Source organism: Mauremys reevesii, linkage group 9 (genome assembly GCF_016161935.1).
Source record: "Mauremys reevesii isolate NIE-2019 linkage group 9, ASM1616193v1, whole genome shotgun sequence".
Lineage (NCBI taxonomy): Eukaryota > Metazoa > Chordata > Testudines > Geoemydidae > Mauremys > Mauremys reevesii.
Window position 1 is genome coordinate 3,047,374 of NC_052631.1, and position 7,806 is coordinate 3,055,179.

The 7,806-nt window shown below is 42.1% G+C and overlaps 1 long non-coding RNA gene across 1 annotated transcript; it reads right to left on the reverse strand.

Annotated features, from left to right (window-relative positions):
* Nucleotides 1–309: 309 nt before the first annotated feature.
* Nucleotides 310–6,625, reverse strand: LOC120372287. Its single transcript, XR_005584836.1, has 3 exons — nucleotides 6,497–6,625; nucleotides 6,301–6,376; nucleotides 310–356 (listed from the first exon to the last, which is right to left on the reverse strand). It is a non-coding gene; the product is annotated as an uncharacterized LOC120372287 (long non-coding RNA).
* Between the last annotated feature and the right edge of the window lie 1,181 nt (nucleotides 6,626–7,806).

Here is a 7,806-nt window from a genome sequence, read left to right on the forward strand (position 1 = left end):
TCCTGTTTAAGCCAGATAGCGACGTGACACGGACCATCCACACAGTGGCATACCATGCCGAGCCTGGTTCTGATCAGAGTTTCTGCACACAATATCTATGATGTGTCTTCTAAATACAACCACTGGGGTGAGTACCTGCGGAAAGAGGAAAACATGCTGCATGAAGTTAGCTGATTTGGAGGCGGGAAAACATAGGGCAACCTCTCTCTGACCTGTCACAGGTGAGAAGCTCAGAGGGAACTCATTGGAATTCACACCTCACAATCTCCGTTGGAGCCCCTTTTTCTGAGCACGGATGGTGAGAGGAGAGAGAGGAGAGATCCATTTCTACTGATGTTGTCTGGGGCAGCAAGGTGCTGCATGGAAGGAGCAAGACAAGTGAACAGAAATGGTATATCTAGGGAACATTCTCTCTCTCTCTCACACACACACACACACACACAAATTGTCTAGGTGGTTTGTCAATGAGCAATTAAATACCCGCCTGAATGGAAACATCAAAAATGCACCTCATTGTGGCTTTAAATAGCCTCTTATGTGAGCGATCGGCCTTCACTGCCAGATCTAGCTTGGGTAAACTCTGCCACAGCCAGGATTCTCTGAATGTCCATCAGCCAGTTGCATCACCCGCTGAATAGCTTGGCATTACCTCATGCCTTCAGGGAAAGGCTGCAGCAAATGAACTAGCAGCCTGTTCTCTCCATGCATTTATTTATTTATTTAGGTGAGAGGGGTTTTATTTTGTTTTGTCTCACTTCCCCCCCAGCTGCGGGTAACGAGAGTGCATGGTAATGGAAAAAGAGGTGGCGGAGAGAATGCTTTGGGACGTCTGAGAGGGGCTTGGGAACAGGGGTGAAGGGGAAACGTGAGTCAAAAGACCATGTCCAAGTTCGAGTCTGGGAGGCTTTAACGGAGACGGAATACTGACTAGTTGAGCAAATTAAGCTCTTTCAGTGGGATCTGGGCAAGTGATTGGTTTGCATCCAAGCAGAAAATGTCATTCTTCACAGTTGGTACCAGTGAAAATTAGAGACGAGAGATAAAAAATCCCCTCAGCCCCGTGAAACCTTGAAGAGGGATGAGGGGAAACCAGGACAAGCAAGCAATTAAAAGGGAATTGCAGTCTCTTTAAAAAAAAAAAATGAAAGCGGAAAAAACTGATTAGGGGAACACAAAGGGGAAGGACTCAAGGGCAGCGTGATAAGTGGAGCAGTGCAGAATTCAGCTGTTCTGCGCCACTAGGGTGCATGCAAACCTGCGCTGCAATGATGGGGCTGTCTACAGAGCTAGATCGATAGAGAGAACATGGTTATTCATTTCCTGTTCTGCCTGTATATTCCCCCTGCTCCTGAATCTTGATCTGAGTTTTTGGTTCCACTGAACAAACCCTAAAATTGAAGTATTTAAAACAGTTTCAACTATTTTCACAGCAAAACTGTATGAAGTTATGATCTTCCTGTAATTGTGATTGAAAACCCACAAATTAGCTAAAATATGGGCCTAGGGCCACTCACAGGTTTATTTCCTTATACTTTAGATTCCTCTCCAATCTGCCTTCTCAGATATTGCTGCTAATCCCATTGTCCCCAACCAACGGATGACATGACATTTCAGGAGAGTCATGGTTTTTATATTGTTTCAGCCCATGGATAGTAGAGATCAGCTAGATTTCATGGTAATTCTACCCTGGAGCCAAAATAGCATAAACACATCTGGTCACATGAAATTTCAACATGACCAAATTACAATAGAGGTAGGTAAGGAAGGATTTGATTTTTATCAGTAAATGTCCATTTCACCATGTGCACATAAACTGATGAAAAAATATTTCCATGTATAATAATAGAAATTTACAGATAGGCTAAGTAAGAATAACTCTGTTTGAGAAATTATTAGAGTTTGATTTAAGGATATTTACTTCTCATGTATTTGATATCTGATGTGGACAATGTATGGTTTGAGGGTAATAAAACTTTAACTTTTTGAATCTCAGTGTCTACTGTCATTAAATAATTATTGTTTTACACCTCAACCCCCCATAATTTCCCAGAACTGGGAATGCTTAAAAATAAACATTGATATTATCTGTCAAGAATATGAAAAATACAAATCAAATTCTGCCAGGCCCAAATATAGGGCTGTAAAAGGAAAGTCTCACAGGTGCTATCCCTAATAATATGGATGATAATAACAACAACTCCATAACCATGTGGAACTTCATAGTGATAGAGAAGATAGTATCTAGGACCTTGTATTCCAAAAATACAGGCCCCTACCACTTGAAGGAATGGGAAATTACCACCATTAACATTTAGCAAAATCGACCCTATAATACACAGATGAGTTTATTCCCATCCAAAAGAAGGTAGTGGTCCCCTGGAACAGGGTACACCTCCATGCCTGTCTTCTTGCTTCACAGGAACTGCGCAAACTCCACTAGTTGTGCATTCACAGTGCCATTTATTTTGGGTTCCTTCCACAAACACCACTACGGTCCTACCAGCCTGATTATCCAATTATCCCAGTCAGCTTCCTCTGAGGAACTAACCGGCTTCTGAGTGATCAGGGTGCAGGCTCACCTGTTCCCTCCCTGCACTCTGCTACACACCTATATACACACTAGTCATCTCAATACAATATAATACTGGTATAAATATCGGACACTTTACCTGAGGGTTTGGGAGCCCTGCCTAGCCATTCATTAAGCCTTACAGCCTATGGTATAATAGGTACTTACATGGCACTCATCACCACTACATTTGAGCACCAATGACAGCTGTGTGACATTTTCACAGTGACACAATCAGAAACCACACAAACACTTACTGAGCTTCATGACAAGCTTGAAATTCAGGCCAAGTTTGTCTAAAGATTTGCTAAGGGTCACCAAATTTTCAAGCAAACTTGAGGTGAGTTTATAGCTTTACATCAAAATACCAGCCCTGCAATATTCAAGCTTTCACCTGACTGTGATGCAAAACAAGGAGAGATTGGACATGTTTGGCTGAGTTCCACTTTGAGATTTTGCATTCATTTGAATCCAAAACATAATTGAAAAATTCAGTGTGAGAACCCCATTGAAACCACAGGAAATGGTCACATGACTCCCTGCAAAGTGCAAGGAATGTGTTCCCCACATCTCTACTTGCAATAACACCTGTGAGGCATAAAGCATCAGATAACCATTTTACAAATGTTTCATCTGAGGCAGAGAGACTTTAAATAACTTTGCTTAGGCCACAAAGTGAGTCAGTGACACAGATGCAACAAAACCCAGGAGTCCTGCTTTCCAGTCTTTCACTAGTCATCTCGCAGCATTCTCTGTCTACAGTCACACACTCATTGAGAGGGTGAGAGATGGATTCTTGGAAATTAGCCTGTGGAAGTCACAGCCACAAGATATTGAGGCCAAAAGTTTGGCAGGATTCAAAAAAAAAGGTTACACATTTATGAGTAATAAGAAAACTCAAAGTTATATTAGACAGAATAAGGATCAATATTTTCAAGGGGTATAAACCCTTATAGGTCCAGGCACCAGCTAAGTCCCAGTTGCCTGAGGTTAGAAAGAAACTTCCTCTATTGTCCAGTTATTCCATAACTGGGAATTTCTTGTTCTTTCTTCTGAAGTATTTGCTATGAGTCTCTGTTAGAGACAGGACACTTGTCTACTTGGATCACTTGTCCTATCCACTACAGCATTCCTGAGAGATGTCCATATAATTAATTTAGTTTGTGTACATCAACTTATGTTTGGAAACAAGTCACGGGTGAAGGCTTGTGTTGGTTGCTGTGAGCTGAACCGTTTCCCCTATTGCTGGATATTCCTCAATATATGACATGAATAGTATTAGTGAAATTGGAAGAGCACACACCACTGAAGACAACTAACACTAAGATCATATGGTAACTGTATTACTGCTGGATAGATCATGGGAAATGCCGGGATATTGGATGCTTGTTTTCATCTTGTTCGTGTGGCTTTTCCTTACAGATGGTGAGTTTCAGTTTTTAGCTCCCTGTAGGACCCAGAACAACTGTTCATCAATCATATATCCCGGGGCCTGCATGATGCTATGGCAACAACCAAGCCTGGATGGGATATTTTCCTTACAGTTTCAAAGCTTGAAAACAAACAAATTTATGCAACTCACACAAACAGCCTTTTCTAATCAGTTTTAAGGGCTCGGAAGACCAGAGCCTCAATTGTCTGCTCTGTTCTCAGCAATTTGCTAATGATAATTAAAGATGCCCAATATTTGCCAATAATTTCAGTACCCCATTCAGCCAAAGGAGATATGAGCTCAGGAGAAGAGTGAATACAGTGAACTTCATGCAGACACGAAGCGTTCCTACCATGAAGTGGCCACGGGCTTTAAAGAGAACAAAAGCAGCAGAGTGAAATGTTCGCTACACTGCAGATCAGAGATAGACACAGAGATGGTGCCAAAAGCCAGAACAGAGATTTCAAAAGCTGGAGAGTGGATTTTTTTTTAACTTCTGCAAACAATTCCATTCAGAAGAAGTTGCTTAGACAACTGTAACCCCCGTGCTATGTGATCGGTGCTGTACTTCCGTCAGGCAATACAACTCCATGCTGGAGAGATCTGGAAGGTCAAAATCTGCTCAGTTAGGAAGGCCAACAAAGGGGGTGGTGCTTAGAGTGCAGTGCCCCTTGAAATAAGGGGCACTCCCCCTCCACGTTCCATGTGGTGCTAAGCATACTGCCAGCATCCAGCAAACACAGGGATGGACAAAAGGAGGAGACGATAGCATGAAGTGGAACCCTGAGACTTAGCACTCTCAGCCAGGGTTGGGCAAGGCTATGAAGGTTTGCTGGGTTCGAGAGGTACTGCAAGTGAAGTGAGTGTGGATTGAGATGGTTTACCATCGCTCAGGACTTTTCAGGATCGGGCTCTGTTGAGTTTGCAATAATTCCCATCTCAGTAGTACCCTCTAAGAGCTTCCCAGGTAAATTAGTTCCCCTGTGGACTATCCATTACTGTATTATCTGGAGAGTATAAGACCCTGAATAGAACAGTCTTCTGCACTCGCCCTTCTGGGTTGCAGGAAGCCATGCTTGGGGGTATTTCTTAAAATTAAGATTACAGTTATGGTGAGGAAGCTATATCAAAGAGGGAGTCTTGCATTATGCCCTAAATGTGTATGAGATGGGTTTTCTGTCATCATCCCTGCCCAGCACCCTGCGGGAGCAAGCCTCAGAGGTATGAACATGCCATCTCTGTGAGGGGAAGAGAACCAACCCATTAACAGGAAATTGGCCAATCTAACCAAGTGAAACCTGCCAATCTAACCAAGTGGAACGTGTTCTATTCTCGCACAGGCTTATCACTCCCTGTGAATGGCAAGGATCAGCCAAACACCTTGTTAAGTTTGCAAAATGCATGAAAAAATAAAAATAGCAACCAAGCAAAAAGTTCAGGGCTGTTATTAAAGCAATGACCATTCAAGAGGTACTGCTCACAAGAACAATGGATTCTTTTGCTCTGGTTTAAACCGGGGATTTCTTGTCACATACTGCACTTGAGCATGAGCCCATGCTTACAGCATGTCTGCTTGCCCAGGAACAAGACAGAGGCCAGAACAAAATCAGATTTAAAATGCTGTGTATGTGTTGTGACAAAGTTCTGTTCTTGACTGCATGGGTCCTGCATTTCCTGACAGATTTTTATTAGCCTCAGTGGCTCCCTGTGACCCTCCACATAGCCCTTCTCTCTCTAGAGGCCAGGGTCACAGCTTACTCAGCCATTTTCATCATAAGCCAACAATGGAGGCGAGGAGAAGCAATCCTCCCTCACACAATCTCTGTTGTCTCCCAGTCTCAGTGATTAATCAGGGAGGGGAGGAGCCCAGGCCCACCCTCTACTCCGGGCTCCAGCCCAGGGACCCTAAAATTAGCAGCTATGGTAGCTGACTTTTTGGAAATAGGACATGTACAATTCCCTGGGCCACTTCCCCACAGCAGCCCCCCAACTCAATATCTCCTTCACCATTACCTCAGGGCCTCCTTCCTTACACCTGATATGGATTTGTGCTGCTTCATTCCTCCAACAGCACAGCTCCCTCCTATAGCTCCTGACACCCACACCTCACTGACTAACTGGGAGGCTTTTAACTAGTTCCAGCCAGCCCTTGATTGGCTTCAGGTGTCCCAATCAATGTCGCTACCTCCACTGCCTTCTAGAAGGATCTTAATTGGCCCCAGGTGTCTTGATTAACCTGGAGCAACTGTCATTTGGTTACCATGGTAACAGGGATTTGTTTAGCCTGGGGCTAACATACCTGTTCCTTACTACTTTACTGTAGCCATCTGGTCTTGCCCCATCACAGTGTTTGTACCTGTGTTCTTGAGAACACGCTAGAGAATTTAAACAAAGAGAGAGGCATTCTTGTGGGTCCTGCACAAGGGGGGAAAAAGAGGGGAAATTGCTCCAGAAAGAAGGCATCCCTGGAACATCGTCTTTTTAGAAACGCTTACCAATTCCACATGTCAGATTAGACGGGTGGTAGACGTCCTCCTCAGGTCGTCATCTGGTAGGCTTGGGACAGGAAAGTGGTATGTCTACAGCTAACAGAATATTTTCCTTTTATAGAGACTGATCCAAAGCCTGTTGAAGTCAGTCAGAGTTTTTCCACTTACTTCAGTGAATACTGGATGGCCCCACAGAGCACTTTTCATCCACAGATCTCAAAGCACTTTTCAAAGGAATGGAATAGTCAGGATTTGTTAGTGAAATACTATAAGAGTTTGTTCCTGTAAATGCCATTGAAGAAAACAGCAAAGACCACATGTCATCTGTGTTACTACTGGATAGGTTTGGGAAGAGGCAGGGGTATCAGATGATTGTTTTCCATTTCCATATTAAAATAGGGAAATTTTATTTCCAATCCTGTGATTGTCCGGATGTCTACAGTTGTCTAAATGCAGAGTTTGCAATGGAAATCCAGTGTGGATCAAAAATGGGAATTATGCCATAATGACTTTTTATTCTCTGGGAAAAACTGGTTCTTGTCAGAAAATTACAGTGTTGTCTACTCTTATGATTTGACCAAAAATCTCATATCATTTGGTGTTTTTATTAATGCCCTAACTCCTGGAGTCATGTAATTATGTGAGAATCTCAGCTTTCATTAAAAAAAGGGTAAGTTTCTAGCCCTTATGGTTTGAGAGAAGAAAATGAAAATGACCCAAGTGTGATCAGAAGGCAAATCAAAAGAACCAAGAATGTACATTTTTTTTTAATCTCACAATATTTTTGGAGGCCTGACTTGTGATTTTTGAATGATTAGTGTCAGCAGCCCTAAGGTTATTAAGACAAGTCTCCTTTTTATAATTTTAATTTTAAATCCAGCTAATTGTAATGTTCAGTTGGAGTTCAATGTCTGGTCCAAACATTTCAACTGATTAAAGGAAAGACCTTTGTTTAATTTGGAGAGGAAAAAATATTGAAATAGCAGTTTTCAACTTGTGAAGAATAAGTCAAAGTTTGCATGATACAAATGCTAAGCATCAGCCAAAGTAAATGTAGGAAGCTTTATAAATAGCACCACCTAGGAAGTTCCAATGCAGTTAATTTTTAGTATAATTAATTTCAAATCTTTTTAAGATTGTCATTTAAGTTTGCACACAATTTCAAAAGTTCTACACTGTGTTTAAATTCTTCTGTAACTGTGGCCTTTATCTACTTTACCTATCTTTATCTACCTGGATAACCAGCACCTGGAATAATCAGCTGAACTATTACATCATTCTAAGATCTGTTATTTTCAGGCTTCAGTGTTAGCACA